The sequence below is a fragment of the Eucyclogobius newberryi genome, unplaced genomic scaffold (assembly GCF_026437365.1).
Source record: "Eucyclogobius newberryi isolate DKJ021-1_F unplaced genomic scaffold, fEucNew1.0.hap1 SCAF_4, whole genome shotgun sequence".
NCBI lineage: Eukaryota > Metazoa > Chordata > Actinopteri > Gobiiformes > Gobiidae > Eucyclogobius > Eucyclogobius newberryi.
In genome coordinates this window covers 22633062-22653494 of record NW_027316056.1, presented here as the reverse complement: position 1 = coordinate 22653494, position 20433 = coordinate 22633062, and the positions used below count along the sequence as shown (strand labels likewise).

Below are 20433 nucleotides of genomic sequence, written 5' to 3'. Positions count from 1 at the left end.
CCTAAAACATCTGACGAAAATAACACTAAATTAAAACTGAAGCTCTTTTTGAGCCTTGCTTTTGTGGTAACAGGTCAAACACAGAGGAAAATCACAAGTGCTGCACATTTCAAGGAGGAGATTACCAGTAATGTAATTAAGTTAAAAATGAAGTCTTCTATTTTTTTATTTGTGGGTTTGGTGTACAAACTGATCTTGATGCATCTCAGACTGTTTGATTTGCCAGCAAACATGAGGGTTATATATAACTTTCTCTTTTTGTTTTACATGCCCAGGAGATATTGAAATGTAGCATATCTTCAAAACATGATATTATTTAAAATTCGAACTATTGCACATCTAAGTGGCTAGATATATGTATATGGATTAAAACTGTGGCTGACAAATGATGCAAATGTGATGCAAATGTGAGATGTTTAAAAGTATAACCTAATCATTGTATCCACCTAAGCATCTGTAATGGGAATCAGTGCAATACTATACTAAGTGCAATTCAGATGAACCATGCTCTAAATGTCTTTTGTCACTTTCCGGCTTAATTAACATGTTATTGTTAAATGCTTACACTAACATGATGCTGTAGTCATTGTTCTACCCTGTTGTACACAGTGTTAACATGTGTATTGTATTTTCTGTGACATCCACAAGGAGAAAGTTATTTCATTACCTGACAAAGTGAAAGTAACCAGGAGCCATGGCAGTGTGCTCAGTGTTGTACAGATCATTGCTGTTTGTCGATTTTCATTCTACAACATAACAAATCACAAGAAAACAATTAGAAAAGAAATATATGAATTTTATGGCAGTGGATATTGAAGTTCATACGCAACACTTACCTTTGTCGCCGTCGCTCTGACACGCCTTTGGACTTGAATCTCCTGTCAGGTTAATCCAGGCTCTCCTTCCTGAAATGTTAATAATTATATATTTACAAAACAATACGAGACAAGTTGGAACGTATCACTGTGAAGGGTGTGTTCTAGAAATGGTTTTATCTCGGAGAGAGAGAGAGAGAGAGAGAGAGTGGGGCAGAGTTGACGTCAAATGAGCAGTTGTGGTCTGTAAAGGCCTTTCCAGTCAGAATGAGCAGCTTCCACAAGTAGCCACTTTGTGTCTGGGTCTTTGATCTCTTTCCGTAAAGCTCTGCTCCATCTCGGATGCATCCATGTCGACATCAAACATGAAGTCACTGTGTCAGTTTTAGTGTTGTTGTGAATCCAGCAATTGCTGCAGGGGGAAAGTGTTTTTATGGTCCTAAACATCCACTTGTCCTTGGTGTAGTGTGTCCAAAGTCTAATGTATTCATCTCTCCATATGGGAGCAAGGCAATGAGCAAACTATCCAAAGTAATTTCATGATAATGTGAAAATGGAAGGAAACGTCAGTGTAGTGTTTGTCAGTCCTAGTCAAAGCGCAGTGAACATGCTCTCTGTTTTAATATAGTTTATTTTGAAGGGAGATTTTTTGCAGCGTGCAGTGTAGAAACATGAACTGTGTCAAAATGTGCAAATGACCAGTTAACAGTACTGCGAGGCATTGATAATGACTCAGTGGTTTGAATATTTACTCCTGAACTTGAAGATTGTGTGACTTTCTTGTCTGTTTGACACATACCTAAAGATGCCTACTATGGTTTTAAGTTTCCAAACTGCAATTAACTTGCTTTACTGCTGTGCTTCACTGCTGTTCTCACTGTATAAGCAATAATGTACAATGGCCACAGCGCTCGTATATTATACAAGACATGCAACACTGGATCAGCAGATGGGCATAAACACAGGAGTGTACAGTGTGTGATGGGAGTGTGAGATAACTGAAGCCATTATATGCAGAGTTCATCTAAGGACAGGCTGTTAGTCTCTTGTGAGAGTCTATATAATAATGTTATGTTCATTTTAATGAGCACTAATTTCAAACGGTCTACGTTTTAATTAGAAAGCTTTTTCTCCAGTGTGAAAACACTGGTTCTCAGAGCTGATAAATAAAACAACTATCAGCATAAAAGTATTCAGCTACTTTTTAATAAAGGCTATAACTTTTATTTTTGTGAGGAGGGTATTTTTTTGTATGACAACTTTCTTGATCTTAATAATGAAACGTTGCCTGCACATCATTTTTTCATATTTTCTTCATTGCACCTTTGTGAATAATTTACAAACATAACTTCTCCTGTGTTTATTTGAAGAGTGCTAAAGAAACATTAAAATGTTTTGGTCTGAAAACAGAATAATTACCAGGGATTAAGTAGTAGTTGAAGTTAGTTTAATATATTAATTCATTCATAATTAATTCATAATACCGGTATATTCTTATTCAGTAGAAGTTAGTTTGCCATACTGCTGAATTTAATTATGAACATCGGATTGTAATAGCATATCTCATAAGATAATGTTCATAATAACATAATCATTAAAATAACCTTAAGGTTTGGAGCATGGATTTACATTAGAAACAACTCTGAGTGCTGATCCCATTTCCCACTTGTACCTTGACTCCACAAATGTAGTCTCATTGAAGGGAGACTTGACATTTTACTTACTGCATTAATATCACGCCGTCCCAAAGATCCTTGCTGATGACATCTTTCTGAAATGTAAATAAACATGATTTCCTTACTTAAGGAAATCATGAGAAGAAAAATCCAGATTAAAACCACAACCCATGATGCGAGTTTCACTAATATTACCAGAAAATAAAGTAGCCATGACATTAAACTCATCAAAACCAAAGTGCAGTCATGTCCAGCAGCTTAAACCACATGTACAACACACTGGAGGAAGAAGATTACCATAATGCAGGATCGACTTAAGGTTTTACATGTATCTAAACCACATATGTCTTTTAGCATCTGTCGAAAAGGTACAAATTCTGCAGCCAAATTTGGACTTTGGAGTCACAGAGCACATTTAAACTGTGGGTCAAATGGCAAACTGACTTGGTTTCATTGATTTTTACACCACATAGAATCTTATTGAGATGTAATTTGACTGGATTTAACACTGTAACCAACCAGAATAAAAATACACATGCTTAACTTTTCTATTTACAGTCCAAAATGTGTGATTTTAGTGGTGGGCCTACATGAATATGGCTGCTCTATGTTTATTTTGATCCAAGCATTTCATCCATTATCCGCCCTTTGCCTCTAGTGCCTTGTTTTTAGTCAAGTCAAGTAAATTGTATTTGTATAGCACTTTTCATGCACACAAACAACTCCAAGTGCTTTACATAGAATTTACAATTTACAGTAGAGTACTTTAAAATCAATCAATACATACTACACACATATTAATAAATTAGACATAAGCAATGCTAAAAATATATGTTTTTAATTTAGACTTAAAAATATTAGGCCTCATTTCAAAACGCAGATCTTCTGGAAGGGAGTTCCACATCTTCATCATCAAAGAAAAGAGGCTTCACCATGTTTGAACTTTAGGCACCACAAGAGACCAGTACCAGCTGATCTCAGGGGTCTACGGGGCTCATAAGGAGTCAGCATTTCAATTGTTGTCTCAAACCTATTAGTGTAGAGCAGAGACTCCATATTCATCTATAAAATGGCAGGGTGCAATCAATGGCAGCAGTGGGAGCCTTGGAATGAGAAGGTGTTTGCTATTCATCGCCAAAACTTGTTCTTATGAGGTCAGTGAAAATGGAGAGAGAAGTTTCCTTTTATCTATAGCAGTGGTAGGATTTGGACTTAAGTAGTATATTCACCCACGCATTAACCTGGCTCACAGTGTCAGAGAGAGCCACAACTTCAGATCGGACAATCACGTATAACTCACTTAAGACCAATAATGTTCTCATGATGTGTTTAAGATCATGTTTGTCTTTGGTTATGCTGCAAGGTTTGAACTATGGGTTAAAATATGGGTTTGCCCAAAACATCCTGCCCACTACAGATGATTGTATAACGTGTCTTTGTATTATGTATGAGCTGCAGGGGTCAAGTTATACAACAAAAATGTTACAGGACTACAACAGGAGCACAGCAATGAAGTCAGTGTCATCCGGAATTCACTCCGGATGACGATTAACTGGTTCTGTGGGTCTTATCAAATATGTGTATAACTGACACAAATTGTCAATTTTGAAGCGCTTAAGGAAAGAGTCAGTGCAGCCAAGAGCAGCTTTCAAAAACTTAAGGGGCGAGAGGTTTAAAGTAACATTTCAAACTTCAAATGGTGCCTCTCACTGTGATGTCGGGGTTTCATTACACACCATCTTTCATCAGTGACCTTTCAGTGTGACAAATGTGACACGGACAAAGTGGACAGGAAAGGTTAATGAATCTCTGATGCTCCATGCTTTGCTTTGTGACATTTCCACTTCAATATGAGATTTGTATTCGTCAACATTGTTCCTCATTACAGACGCAATATCTACTAATAAGATGTCCAGAAACAGTTTGAGTCTAATCAGGATTTGTGGCTCGGTTACAGTTTATATGAACTAAAATGCCATGACAAATGTCCTGTAAATATTTGAATGTTTAACAAATAAAAGTCAGGTTTTAATGAAGCACTTCTTGATCTGAATGTGATTCTTAAGAACAGATTCTGTTACTGAATGTGAAGGTTTAGGATTACAACTGGCAAAGATAGTGGCGGAAAAGCCAACACTTCAAGTAGTCACACACTGCACATCTGAACATGAAAAAAGTGTCAGCACAATCCATCACACATATTTTGTATACTCAAGAGGGTTTTTTATTTGAGTACCAACATTTCTGATTACCTGTAGTTTTGACTTTGTTTGCACTTTTAGATGAGTTTTATTATCTTGGGAATCACCCTTTTGCTTTATAAATGTCCAAGATTGTGAGGATATCCGTGACATCGCTTGGCATTTTCTGGTTCATTTCCTGTATATAGCGTTTCCTGTATATAGCATGTCCTGTACAGTATATAGCTAACCTGGAGCCTGGAACGTATGCATGCCCTTCTTAGCTGCTCTGTGTTTGAATAATTCTTTTGAGACTGCAGAAGAAACTAATGATTTACAATTTGAAGATAGAGTGGTTGCCTGTGGGGTAAAATCTCGTAGAAAATCAGACAACAACCCGCTAAATGAATTAAAAAACATATTATATGCAATGTTTGTGCCACTTAATGTCCCCATGTACTTTACTATTCAACTGATTTACTGTAGAGAGTGCATTATTAAATACAGAAACGGAACAACGTTGATGGTAATTGTATCAAGCCCATACAAACTGTGTGAGCCATGCATGTGCAAGGAAGGCAATTTTTATTCATTATTAGCAACACATAATGCTTACCATGCAGCTCACCTAATTGAGCTATAGTGCTTTGACTTGTGTGGATTAAATACTCAAGGTCACATAAAGACAAACATATTTTGTATATACTCACTACTCTCCACCCATACGAATCCAAATAAGTTAAGCTGCTTTATGATTTGTTCTGTGAAAGTCCCATAGCTCTATGCTCTAATCCCGGCTTTTAAACTGCCCTTGAATTTACTTGGAGGCCGCTCCCTCGGGTGTGTTCTTGTGTTTTTGTCAAGTCTATAGAAAGACAAACATTTTACACTTGTGGTAACTTGTATTAAAACAGTAGTGCAATTTGAAGAAATGTCACATAAATGTTTGTGTCAAAAGAAGAGAGGTCAGCTCATTCTGGGGTGAAATTTGATTTAATGACCTGGTTTCTGGTTCCTATGTGATTGCTGGGCCTATTCACATATAAAACCTGCACAAAGTTCAACATCTTCTCTGTTAGCACAAATAAACAAAAGTTAAATTAAATGTTCTCAATGGTTCAGAAAGTAGTGCCATTATCCCTCCCCAAAGTGTGATGGTTGTCAATTGAACAGACTTTAAGCCTTTCTTTAGGAACTTTAGTCAATCTCAAACAAATACTTACAATTTTCAATAATTGTGGATCATAACGTTGGTTATTAATTTCAAAAAAGCGTTAATCTCCTGTTCACCCTGTTCCCCATCTGTAAATGTGACATCACATCGACAAAAACATGAGCACAACCAAATCAAGCCAACAAAATGTACCCACATTGAACATATTTAACTTCAAATACATTAGAAGCAATTTAGGTGCGTTCACACTTGTTTTAGTTTGAGCCCAGGTTTCCATTCAATTTATCAGGAGGTGCCTTGATGGGCCACAAGGTTTGTCCTGATATAGACTTGGTTTGGTCCTGATCTAGGCCTGGGCTGCTGAAGGTGACCACGTGCTCAAAATGTTATTTTAACACTCAACTCTCATTCAGCCCCTCTGTTGTGGAGCCCTGCATGCTCAAACTGTATATCTGGCCTGGCACTTCTCTAGTGGAGACTTGACTCAGGATCGTCTGTCTTCTCGTAGACAAAGTTCAGATGTAGCACTGGTCTGGCAGCAGACAGGGATTTGTGGACAGTGTAAATTAGCCTGCTACTCTCCCCTGGGCGCTCGTCCGCTGTGATTTACAGATCCTTACAACCATGAATTTTAGGAAGTTGAGCAGAAGCTCGACTGATTTATGTTTCTGTTTACGGGCTGCCGGGGGACTTTAATCTGCCACTGATGAGCAGGGGACAAGGTGTGTCTACAGGCAGCGTATGTGTTAGTTAAGGAAACATCTGTGCTTAAAAGATGGGGAACAGATTTTTAAAGATAACATGGATAACCTGAAGGTGCATTTTTGTGAACATGCAAATTACAAGAGTTAGATGTGTTCTGAAGCAAAAACAGGACTTCAACAAACCGCTTGGAATCAGAGTTCCCTATAAAGTGATTTGAATGGGACAGTTCATATCATTAAGGTTATTCACTGACACCTTTATAGCCATCTGAGACCCAATAATCGTTCTTAAATCATTTGACCATTCTCAGCTCTGAATTCCAAACTGTCACATGATTGAATGAACCCCATAAAAAGTATACATTTGGACACTAGGCCAGTCCTAGCCTGAGGTGCTATGAAGCCATTACCCTTCAAAACTCTCTTGTGTCCATTACTGAGAGTACATGAAACGAGGTGTTGGACGGCAGCTGAAAACGCGCCTTCAGCAGTCCACACCCTGTTCCTCTGTTGGGACACGATTCTGGAAACACTGTCCATTATCTCTGCTTCTTTGGAAGTGACCTCTGAAACACAAGTGATCCAGTCCCAGGTCTCGCTAAAGAACAGTGGCTGCTTAGACTCATTTTAACTTTTAACTTGAATAATACAAATTCTGTTCATTATATCTATGCACAAGTATTCACTCTCTCTAATGACATCTCCAGCACTTGTTCACCTACATTGTTTACTTTATGACTTACAAGAACTCCTCCTGAAAAGGAAATGGTCATGATTTCCTTTTAGTGAGACACATTTTTCCTCAACAGTTAAGAATCTTCTGTTCACATAACTCATTTAGAAAAAGGCGTCATGGTGTTAAATAAGTAGTTGAGAAAGATTATTTTTAGCATGGCGGAGTGAAACTATGACAACACATACCAAATATGTAAGTTATTGAGGAATTCATTTTTGATCAAACTGAGATTAGAATTACATTATAATCAGGGGTGGAAAGTTATTTATTATAAATATTCATGTTACTGTAATCGAGTATTTTATTTATAACCGTGTTTGGATTCTACTTTTTGAATAGATTTTAAGCACAAACTTGTACTCATGATTGAGTAGAATTGTAGCCATGTCATTGTAGTATTTCATTGTATTTAATCATAGAAGTGAGTCCAGAACAATCCATGGTTTTCTTATTGCAGATGTAACAGCACTGCTCTGTATGATGTATGTGAATTGTATTTTAAAAACACTTAATTTAGCTTTAAACTATTTATTGTTATTAATCAAGTTGTCTTCAGAAGGGTAATCTAAAATGGTACTAAAATGACATAAAAATAATCTATTTCCATGTATATTTTATATTCTACAAGCACAATTCAGCCACAGAGCTTGACCTTGTGTAACTGCACTCTTTCCATAATATATGTCTAGAGGCATGTTTTTCAAACAGTGTGCCTGGGGAACACATTTTGTGCCTTGAGTTATTGCCAGATTTGCTTTGAAAAAATGTCTAATTTGAGTTGAATTTTTCACAATGTTTTTAAGGTGATGTGATGTGTTCCTCTTTTAGAGTTCCCTGAGCAAACGCCTCAACCAGAAAAGACACAACTTGCAAGAGCCACACACAGTGACACAGGCATTATTTTTGTCCTCTTTTTTCCTCATTTGAGCTGATCATATTTTAGTGAGTGATGTCATCTTTTTAATAATCAAACAAAGTCTGTTGCATCAAAAATGGTTGAATTACAATGGAGATACCAGCAGAATATTAGTATTTTTTCTTTCTTTCATTAAAACAAAAGCCCTTCTTACCTTGTTCTATCTTCTTCATCTGCTGCACAAACTATTCCACCAGGAACAAGTGACTTTATTAGGAGCTCAGCACTTGATGGTGCCTTTAACCGGGTCATTTCCTAGAGCAGCATTGTTTCAAAGATACTTCTTCCTGTCTGAAGAGTCAACACGTGACATAAATCTTGCTGCGTGAGTTAACAAAGCACATTCTTACACATTCTTTCCCTGAATGTACAAGTCGTGCATGCTGATTTTTCACATCACAGTTTAAAAACAGATAGAGATAGATTTATAATGCAATAACAACTATGGGCTTGTTCTATGCTTGGTTTTAGTGAGTTGGCTCACGCCCAAAACTTGCATCTATGAATGAACCTTCGGTGTTTGGAGGCACAGGCATTTTTACATGATTAACATTTTCTTTTTTAAACGAATTAGATGCTGGAACTTAAGTTTTCAATATTCAAATGTATGTTTTTGTATCAAATACGCATTTTTTCTTCAATGTTAGTATTTTCGTGGCATTTCCTTTCTGTTCTGTTCAGCTTGTACCCACATAAATCTTTCTGCATTTGAGTTTCTAGCCATCTCTCCTGTTTGCAGCGCTAACTCTCTTCATCCCTCTCTCCTTCTGAGCACACATTCTTTCCAGAGACTGCTGAATTGATTTGGGAAACAAGTCAACTCTAGGAGAAAACACTGAGTCTTTGTCAGGTCTGGTCTTCCAATGAAAAGCCATATGTCGTATAGTGGATCTGATGGGCTGATGTGTCCATCTCATTGCGTACCATAAGTCCGGAATGCTTCTGAGGTTGGCAGCTTGTTTGGTCATGAAACATTTATTTCTGTCAAGGGAATTCCTGTCTTGTCACTTAAGCTCTTAAGTGTGGATGTGTGTAAGTGATAGCTGCTGTGCGCTTCTGTAATGGAAGTCAATTATCCAAGCTTCATGTTCTGATGCTGATGCTGTCAGAGCTCCACCAACAAGGGCTGGGGTCAAAAGAACTGTACCAGAGGTCATAATGTTTTACAAGCTGCTGTTGAAAGAAAGATCAATACAATACAATGATTGCCTCAAGCCTTTACCATTGTATGCTAAGGCAGTATATGTATATAATGTGTACACCAACATTACATTTTACATGTTGATTCCACAAACAAAATGCTACATCGTGCACATTTCTACGCTTTTCCAGTCTGGAGTCGAGTATTCCATTTACATTTTTTTATACTTCTGCCCTGACTACAACTTGAAACCAGGATAATCATAAAAAAAATGTTGGAGTTAGGTGTTGTAGGTTTGATTCTAAGGCCATTTGAATTTCCCCATGTGGGACAATAAAGGATTATCTTATCTTATCTTATCTTATCTTATCTTATTTCCCTAGCTCTGCATAATGATGTGTACTCACCTGCTCCTCCGCTCACACTGGCTGTTTAGTTGAGCAGTGGTTTCTCTCTCTCCCTCCTCCACACTTTGCATAGGTCTGGGATTGGCCTGTCGTGCTTCTCCATCTGTTCGATCAATAATGTAATTCTTAACCAGTGGCTGCTGTGCACTGAGTAATTGCCTCCTCCATTATCTGACCACATCTCTCATTATACTGTACGCAGTGGTACATTAGGGTCACAGGCTGTACGACGCTGGCAAGCACTCAAACGAACCAAGGGGCTGAAAAGTGATAAGCATTCACAAACATGCTCACATTAGCAATGTTCCCTGTGAAAACTGTGATGCAACCGCTGCAACCCAGAAAAGCTAGACAAGAGATACAATGTGGGGAAAAAAACAAAAGATATAATACCCTGTGCATTGCAGCCGGAAATAAAGAGCTTTTTGTTGATGGTCAGTGGTTTCGGGAGCAGGAGTAGCACTGAAAAGGTGATTTTGTTGAATTTTCAGTGGCAGCTACAGCAAAAATAGCTTATAAAATAAAACAAAAAACAAGTCTGAAAAGCAGTAGATGTAAATTTGTCCTTTATTTCCAAACTGGATTCAGGTGCATGGAAAGATGTGTGAGTGAAATAATGCTGCATCTTTTCTTACCTTTGTTCCATATCTTCCAAAGATTTGTGTTTTATATTTACTCTCTGGTGTCTCCAGTGAATATCCCAGGTTCAGGTTCCTTTATTTGTGCCTGTAGTTGAATTTGTTGTGCAGTTGATCCCACAAAGTCATTAATTCCTTTTAGACAAATAAATACATCAGAAAGTAAACTCAAATGTTCAGTGTTCCAGTGCAAAATGGTTTTAATTCTACAAATAATTGAACACACCAAAAGTAAAAACCTGTTAAAAGAGCTCCACAATGCAAAATAACACAAATTATTTACATTTTGTTCATCAATGAAACACCAGCTGCAAAAAGCAACTCTTCTTTAAGTGATTTGTTTTAGATGTAGATACTTTGGGACAGCCGCTGTACTGCAGTGTACTGAGTGCAGTGTCTCCAGACTGTTCTGAAAGGATGACCAATGACTTACCTGACCATTTCACTTATTAAGGGAGTTCCTTGCAAATTTGCTCCTGACCCGAACCATGAGACAAGTGAAAAGGTTCAAACTGATTCAATAAAAGCCTGATGGAAAAGTGTCATCATCTTTTTATCTGTATGAAATAAAAACGATTTCCTTTGACAATGAATGTGCTGGTGGCTTTCTTTGCACACAGCTGCACAGTTGTTTTCATTTTGAGTCAATTAAAGTTCCAAGATACTTATAGGCTTCCACACCCATACTCACCTACGGCCCATAGTCACAGGGGAGAAAAGTTGGACATAAGAAAGTTACAGCAGTCCCGTCAGTGCCCTGTTCTCCCCATCATTCCCTCCTCTACCTCTCTTTTGTCCAGTCAGTCAAATCACCATTAGCTGATATTGTTCCCATGGGGCTTGTCTTTCACATAGGGCACATTTATGGGAGCATTTCCATTCCAGCTGATGGCCTTACCTCTTTGTGCCTGTGTGAAGGCCGGACAGCCTTTGGGAAATAAAGAAAGTCTCGGTTGTGGCGGATCAAATCCCCTGCACAGTGCGGAGAGAAGGCTTAGCAGTGTTAGCTTTCTAATGGTGTACCTCTTAAGCATAAGCACCAAAACTGTTTCATACTTTCTACTGACAAAGCAAGAGATATGTAGGATTATTTTGTTTTGCACAAGATAATTAGATGAGCCATAGCAGATTCTAAAAATAATAGCATTTAATGCTATTAACAGAAATACATTTTAGACTGTTCGCAGCAGTCCATATTACTCACTTTCTCACGTGTTCTGAGCCAACATACATATGAGTTTATGAGCCCTTTTCACAACGTTCAGAGACCAGAGTTTAGCAAAAACTAGCCAGTAACTGCCTTTACACTACTGGAGATGAAACAACTGTTGCTCAAGCAAAACAATCTGGTACACTCTTTTAAGGTTTTTTTTAATGGCCATGGGCTTTTATATTTCAGAACCGCTTTTATCCTACAAACCCCACAGCCCGGGCTCCTCCGACAGTGGGCTAGTTCTAGACCTAGACCCACCAAGTAACAAATACAGCTACTATTTAAATACATACTTTCTGTACATGCATCAATCACAGACAAGAACTGAAACAGCTTCTAAACACACTGCAAACTTCAGTTTTCCTCCCAATATGGATTTTCCATCCACCTCTACTGTTCACACTACATGAAGGTGTCTCATAATCTAAATATTTACATTTGTAACACAAAAAAATACATTCTAGATCTTGCTGCACCCAAAACTATTGAGTCCCCAGCAGAACACAGCCACGGTGCATTAGGCTGGGTCTGTGAGAGAAAAGGCAATATGTGAAAGAAGTGTCTGTGAATGTGTATGAGATTTTTCTTCTTTTGGCTGCTCCCTTTTTCCCTTTGGGTTGCCAGTGGATGTCCCTCCGATTGCAGAAGCCCTTTTCAGCAGTTTTCACTTTGGGCAAGATTGGTACTGGTTACCTTCTGGTTAGAAATACTTAGAAATCTTACTATAGCATTATATGCTTCAAATATTTGACTTGGCCACATTTCAACTGATTCACTTTTGGGTGGATCAGGAAGGTCAGAAAGTGTCTCCACTGTCTTAAGTGAACCGTGCCAGACCAGACCAGACCAGACCATCAAAGTAATCCAAAATGGACTCAAAGGTCCAGCTTCCAAAGCGAGCTGGCTCTTTTTTGGATACTGGAACACTTTTGAGCGAGAGGATTGAATAAGAGAAAATACAGACTTTGGTGAAAACCCAGTAGGACTAGGCCAATCAAATGTTGCAGACTGCTCTGCTCCAAGCTGAAGTGAACAGTTTTAAAGCAGTCCAGACACATAGATGAACTGAAAGCCCTTTAACCTTGTAGCTGTGTCCTGAATGTGTTGCTTGCTCCACCTATTGGGGTGAATAGTGAAGTGCAGCAATTACTAGTCCTGGCCTAGTAGGCCTACCTTCAACCATGTAAAGCCAGGGTTATCACTTCTTTTGGCCCCGACCACAATTTTCCTCAGTCTCTCAGTTCATTCATAAAAAAAGTAGTTCTTGTTGGTTGATTTGCATTAGTTACTATGCAGTGTTACACAGTAAATCTGACATCAGATGGTCCCATAAGAAAAAGGGAAGCGAGGAACTGGTCCCTATAAAGAATAATTTACATTTTAGCATTTTTCTTTGTTTGCAGTATCTTTGCAGCACTAAGCGGCGGCACCACCTCACTGCCCGAGGGGACAGAGAGTAGAACGCACAAAGTTGGAGGTGTGTATACGCCAGCACACTACAAACAAACAAGATTTTTAAAATAATCCAACAAACAGAAATGAGAGATTGCTAAAACTTACCGACGAGGCACGCATCAATAACAGCTCAGTTGTTGGCTTTACACCTGATGAATTGGCAACTGAGAAGAATGTTTGGCACAACAAAACCTGCCGAAACAGAAGCAGCTCTCTCCCTGGGCACTGCATGTGATTCAGAGGTGAAAAGGTTGGCCTGAGGCGCAAGACACCTCTCTTTTAGAGTTGGACCATCCAGCGATTGGTTAACCAGCAGGTGCACATAGCACCACATATGCACAGCCTTTTAATACGATGTCCGTGCTTTCTTCGCTTGTTCTCCGTTTGTTCTCCGCGCCAATGTCAACGCGTTGGAATTTTTTAAGTAGGGAACAAATCCGCCTGTAACAGGCTTTGTAGCGTCGGCGTCGGACGACCTCTCCTTACAATGTCGAACTTTTGAAAAGTTCGTCTTGAGAAAGGAAATCGATATCTTTTCCTCCTTCCGCCATTGTGGGTTGAAAAAACGGCTTAGTAGTACGCGGATTAATTTGTCTGTCAAATTCAGTTTCCTCATTCTGAGGTTTATAGACCCGCCATAGGACCTGCCTCTGAATATTGGTGATCCAGTCACGAGACATGCACGTGCTACACCTGCTAGCTGGCTCCTGTGTAACAGCAGCAGACGTACAGTAGCCAACTCTAAAGCTGATTGGTTGACACACAATTTTCATTTCCATTCACTTTAAGCTACAAGCAAACCAGTCTGGGGCACCAGTCAAAATGTGGCTTATTACTCTTGGAGGATCCAACTAACTGCCCTTCTTCCTTTCTTCATCTATTTAAGGGCAACACAATCTGACCTGTGGGACAGAGACTGGCTTGTGTGTGTTGTTCATCATTGGGCTGTCTCCGTCTCTCTAGCTGGATTGTCGTTATTCGAGCTGCTATCTTCCTGATAGCATACGGCTAATGGTGTCTGTGGACTTCAATTAGCTCGGTGCCACACTTGATCACACTGTCCTTTCTCCCCAAGAGCGCCCTCAAATTGTCTGAAATATCACAGTCATTTAGAATGAATGCTTAATGGGATTTTAAACAGAGGGCGAAAGGCAGCGTAGTAACAGAAGACACAAATGGACACTGCACTGGCTGCAGCTGTGTCTGCCACTGGGCACGAAGGAATAAACTGATTAAAGCTGAGGAGGTCAAAGGTATAGTTTATGTCAGCACTATTTAACATAATTAGTAATATATCACAAAAAGCTTTAAATACGATCCCTCCACTCTAAAACTAGTGGAAAACATTCTGCCCTGGCGTCTCTGTCGCCTCTTAACTGCCAGCCCTGTTCGCTAGACAAAGCCTTGGCATGCCAGAATTTTCGCATTTTACCGCCCAACAGAAAACTTTGTGCTGCAGATTTAACCACATGTTTTACACCAAAAGAAACATCCATGTCTCTAGAAAACCCGTAGTTTTCATCAGAAGCATTTTGAGGTAAAAAGTGGAGAAAAACACACTTTTGTAAAAAAGTAGTTTTTTCTTAATTTTGGTGAAAGATTATGTGCAACTGCACTGAATACAGTCTTTAGGATTATATGACCTCTACATGGTAAAAAGAGCAAAGCAAAGATGACAATCTTCTTTTTTCTTACAAACGCAGCACGACAAGGGGCCAAATGAATGTGTCCTTTTATGAAGCACAGCGCTTACATGCATGAAGAAATAAACTACCAGTAGTTATACTTAATTCAATTAAATTCAATTTATTTGTAACGCCCAAAATCACAACATCAGTTGTCTCGGAGGGTGACAGTGAAAAACAGATTTAACAATGTTCAACAGATTAAACAATGTTAAGAAAGGAATGTGTTTTTATAGACCAATTTCTAAATGACTATTTTAACTTTAACTTTGGAGGATGGAGATTAGGAAGTGTCTCCAGTTCACAGCATTCCTCTCCTTTGATCTCTTTCCCCTAAGACTCAACTTCCCAAGTCGTCTAAATCCTGCCAACTGACAGATATAGAAGTCTTGGTTCTCAAGTTGTTCTCATGCATCACTGGGTATGTACAAGCTCTTTCAAGTGAATGGGAGTCTTTAAAGATATTTGGAATTAGTGACCTACACTTGTTGACATTTGTACATCAGGTACAAAATACCATACCATAATACCATACAATATTTTGTGTTTCAAAAAAATAGCCTAAATATGACAAAACAAGTACTTAAAGGTGGTATGGACGATTTTTTTCAGCAAATTTTTTTATCATATTTCCTCGTGGCGTGGATAAATCATTTGTCCTGCCACGTATCAATCATAAAACGCACCTAACGCTCACCTGCAGCCGTCAGCGGGTCGTGCCGACGTTTCCGCGTGCCTAAGCGCATGGATCTATCATAATATAGTTCCCTCAGTGTACGGGGCAAAATGAAGACGGAGAAAGACAGTTCGAGCTGACGCAGAAGTGGACAGAAATCTACGGGAGACGAGAGATGTGATGCGCTCCGTTGCGCTAATAAACAAACGCACGTGTGTGTTGTATCGGTCCGCACGGGGGAGTGCACATGCGCACTTCCGCCTGCGTTCTCAAATCGACGGAAAATCGTCCATACCGCCTTTAATAAGGCTGTGCCACAGTCAAAAATATCAAACCTTCCGAAACAAAACAAAAATGAAAAATCTCAAAATGAATCTTAGCCTAAAAGCTAATGTCAGAACGTTTCCCCTAACATAGCTAACCGCCAATGTACTATTAACATCAAAATGTTGAATCCAATGTTTTCCACTGTAATGGCCTGTTCAAGGGAGTCATCTAGATTTTTTCTAAGTAAGTGTAAAAAATGGTGAGCGATCTGAACTGTGAAATGTGTCTGGTGAGTGTGGAGCTGTGATCCAGTGTGCAGAGTCCTGTTGAGCCTCGGCCTGTGATCAGGGAGTCCTTCTGTTTACTCTGGCTCTTTGTGATCAGCCTCTGGGTCAGCTCAGTATGAGGCAGCTTCAAAGCTGCAGGAGGGACGACCACCATTTTACATTATTTCCATGCTCTGTGCTTATATAACACACATGCATGAGACTGCACAAATAGAAAGGTTTCAATTCAAAGTGCCTTTCTAACGTGCAATCGAGATTAATATAGAGCATTGTTGTACATCTAGGGGTGAGCAAAAAGAAGAAATGGTGACGTAAAGTGTGAGTTCTCTATCATAAACTTGTAAAAGATACTATTCAAAAACAACTCTTTATTAGAGTAAAAACATACTCAATATTGAATGCTAAAACTAGTAATGAATCTAAACAACTATCGATAATGACAAAAACAATATACAACTTGAGCTTTCCAGGAAAGTTAGAATGAGCTAGTTCTATGTCTGAACTAGCATAATATTAAATATTTACATTTATATTAAATAAATCAAATGTATAGTATATTTATGTATCAAAATTAATTAAATTATCATAATTTTCTGTTGAAAATAACATGTTTTTGTCTAAAATAAGAATGTTTTACTGGTACTATATTATTTAAATTGGAATTGAGCATTGAGCTTCTTCCTTGGTATTTAAGTTACATTGTCACATTGTCTGTCCCCCCAAAAAAAAATCACAAATAAGCAAATATAGTAGGTACGGGCCTCCTACTGGATAACTGCTTCATGGGTGATGATCTTTCGAAAACAACCATGTGGAAAGACAAACCCTGTGGTCATGGAAAATATGTCAGTGTGTTTGAGAAGTGTCAAATCATTGGCATCAAGCAGAGAAAAACATCTAAGGAGAAGCAGAAACTAATGTACTACAGATCTGAACCCCAGTGAGTGTTTGTGACGAGCTGGAGAAGGCTTTGTGCAGTGGGCACTCTCTCACATCATCAATACAAGATCTGTCTGTGAGAAATAAAGCAGCACTGGATGTAAATACAAATTTTCATATTGCTGAAACCACAGCGAATGTCTGCTGTAATCAAAGCTAAAGGCGGTTCTGGGAAATTTTAGAGCGTGTGCCCCTTTTATTCTACCTAGGCATCAAGGAACCAGTCATTCGTTCACACACACTTCCATACGCAGACACTGGGGGGCGAGGTGGGTGAAGTGTCCTGCCCAGTGACTCAACGACATAATGCAACAATGCGAGTTGGGATTAAACCACATCCTGTGACTCAATGGATCTGACCACTCAGCACCAATTTCACTATGTCAAGATCTATTGCATACTTGGTTGTGACTGAGAGGGCATTGGGCGTAAAAACCTGAGCTCTCTATAATGAATAATTCTTGGTGCACATTAGCAGAAATTGCAGCTTCAACCGCATTGCCCATTTTTGTGTTTAGTATCACCGCTCAGCCCTCCACCACTGTTTGAACTCCCATTAAGCTTTCCCTCTAAACTGCTGTGTCACAAACTGTTACAGACACTCCTCTCTGATTTATGAGTCTCAAACCTTGAACCAAAGACAAGGATTGGACTCCTAAATAAACGTCTTCGTCCACATGAAAACATCTTTAAAATTGACCTATGGGCGCCAGTTTTCCAGACAGATTACATTCTACGTTGCTTCATATTGCCAGTTTGTGTGAGATAACGGCAACGGCTCACAAAGCTCTACACCCATGATTCATTGCTTTAATCAGTCAGCCTCTCCAACCTGGAACCAGCCTGGCTTTGACACATCACTGCCTGCTCTGAGCTCAGGCTGCATCGATCCTTTTTAGGGAGCTGTGTATCTTTTAGAGACAATTGGGTTAAGACCAGTACCAAAGGATGATGAAATAAATTACATGCAATTAGGCTGTTAAGCAATTACTATATAGCAAGGCTGAGACAACTTAAATTAATGTTTATATTGATTTGTTGAGAGTGAACGTTTCAAAATCGAGCTGTTGCTGAAAGCAACTTGAAACTATTGGAAAGGTATACTGGTTAGATGATTATAAAGTAGTCCTTTTCCTGATGTTAGTTGTGTTTTTACAGTATTTAGTCTATTGAAACAGTAGCCTGCAGATTTCAAGACTTATCTCAAACACTGGTTCTCTCTTGTCCCAATCTGACCCTGGTATTGCAGCATAATATCTACCATGTGCCAGTCATTGTTCCATTGATTTTTTTCCCCTTTGCTCTGTCATTTATTGCAGCATAAGTAGCATGAATCAATCACTGCTCTTTCCTTCGCCGGCTGCTTTGGGGCTCAGACTTGTGGAATTACAAAGACTCTGCCGACAGGATAAAACAAAAAGCACTGCATGATGTTTTTTGCATTTATTTGGTACGATATATTGTCATGGCCTTCAAAAGTGCATTATAAACTTTTCTCCATTGTGCTTCGCCATGTTGTTTTGGGTCTTCCCTCAGGTACCCTTCCTAGTGTTCTGAAGACTTTTTCTCCTTCTCTGAGAAACAACACAGGATGGCACAGCTGGGCAACGGCAAAAGCACATGTTAGACTGCAAATTCTATGCGTCTTTTGCCTCTGGATGGTGCAGTGGATATAGATATTTTATATGCAATAGTGAATAGTGTAAGTCAATTTGGGAGGCAAGCCCCACAGATGTATCTGAGTCAATGCAGAGAGCTCCAGGACACTGTGGTGAGTGGGCCGACGGCTGTGAATGTCACCCTGGAGTCAACTGTCACACGTTCGTCACAAGTCCCAGTGACTAAATGTACAAAGAACAAACTGCAATCCACTCAAATAACCTCCTGTTTTTTATTCAAACAAAAAATATAATTCAAAAGGCATTTCATTGTAAGTGTGAGTCTTCCACCACCTGCTTGCCTCTATGAAGATGATATTGATTTACTTTTATTGTTTAAGAGTGTGGCTTTAAAATAATCCTTTGCAATTACTCAAGTAATTAGAGGCTTTCTCATTGATAAAAGAATAGATTAAAAACATTTCTTACTATGAATGTGGTGTTACCTGCTTGTCTCCATGAATATAGATAGGTTTAATGCTATAATGCAGAACAATCCAAGCAAAGCAAAAACATCTCAATGGCAATAAGAAGGTGGCAGCCCCTCCACCACAAAAGTTTTACAATACACCTTTAAATAGCCTTTTTATCCCAGTTACACCGAATTGAGTGTTTATGAGTCATGAGAAGGAACACTGATTGTTTGGAAAATAACTACAGCCCCTCACAAGCATATCCAAGTCAGTTTGTTGCATCAATATGTTTGTTGTCCTTTAACAAGTACATACTTTTAATTTTAATTTGATATACTGTACAGTAAGGGACTGTGATGTCAAGGGACCGGGTTTTTGAGCTATTCTCTAGTTTTTGGAAGGATATGCAGAGTTTGTGCACATATTAATACCTCTGATGCATTGATGGCACAGCTGTACTGATCCTGGATAGGACAGTGTGTCATTCCTCTTCCCGTACAGCCAAATTTGAAACTCTCAACCAAAAGTTCTTGTTTCTCGTCTCTGTGTGTTTGTGACAGCTTGTCCACTGAGAGTCTCACAGTCTGGGCTTAGATCACAGCACTGGATCCACTGTTTCCTGTTTGTGAGAGCAGCTGGAGGGATTCTGTCAGTGGTGTTTCGTACAGTCAGTCATCACTTCACTTTGGGAGCATAGGTTCATGGCCCTGTCAGTCTTACTGTGACATAGGGGGCTCTGTGATGCCCCCTGGTGGGGGCATCACAGAGCCCCACTAAACAGGCCGTCTCTCCAGTGATGTCACCTCCTTCTGTGGCTGCTGTCAAAACAGTCTGGCAGAAGGAAAGTCTGAGAAGAAGCTCACCATAATTTAATCAAGAGCTATGCTATCATCCATCCATCCATCCATCCATCCATTTTCTACCGCTTGTTCCTTTTCGGGGTCGCGGGTGACTGGAGCCTATCCCAGTGACTTCGGGCCTTAGGCGGGGTACACCCTGGACAGTGGCCAACTTGTCGCAGGGCCAACACAGAGACATAGACATTACAGACAGTTCACGCTCACATTCATTCAGGGCCAATTTAGAGTCACCAATTTTACCTAACACATACATGTCTTTGGACGGTGGGAGGAAGCCGGAGAACCCGGAGAGAACCCACGGTAACACGGGGAGAACATGCAAACTCCACCCAGAGAGATCATGTGATGTTGGTCTGGTCCAGGAATCGAACCCATGATCTCCTTCTTGGGAGGCAAGAGCGCTAACCGCCTTTGCCACCGTGCACCCGCTATGCTATCATAATGTCGTGTAATGGTCCGGAGTATATATGTTTTACAGTGTTTTACTACTTATCTTAATCTTGCCATGTTTCCAGTCTCTAACATATCAACTTCTTTAATTGAATTAATTTATGATGTTGAAAAGATAATCTGAGGTTCACTGCACCGCCAGT

The 20433-nt window shown here is 39.4% G+C and overlaps 1 protein-coding gene and 1 long non-coding RNA gene across 2 annotated transcripts in view; both read right to left on the bottom strand.

Moving 5' to 3' along the window:
• The window catches only part of LOC140377693 (uncharacterized), a 1942-nt gene extending 965 nt beyond the window's left edge, over nucleotides 1–977 (bottom strand). Inside the window, exons 1-2 of the long non-coding RNA XR_011930121.1 lie at nucleotides 837–977; nucleotides 668–746 (exon numbers count right to left, since the gene is read on the bottom strand). This is a non-coding gene — a long non-coding RNA (uncharacterized lncRNA). The remainder of the gene's footprint in view (nucleotides 1–667; nucleotides 747–836) is intronic.
• LOC140377137 (ATP-dependent RNA helicase DDX39A-like) overlaps nucleotides 1–20433 on the bottom strand; it is a 312983-nt gene that overhangs the window by 54558 nt on the left and 237992 nt on the right. The gene's annotated exons all lie outside the window — the stretch shown is intronic.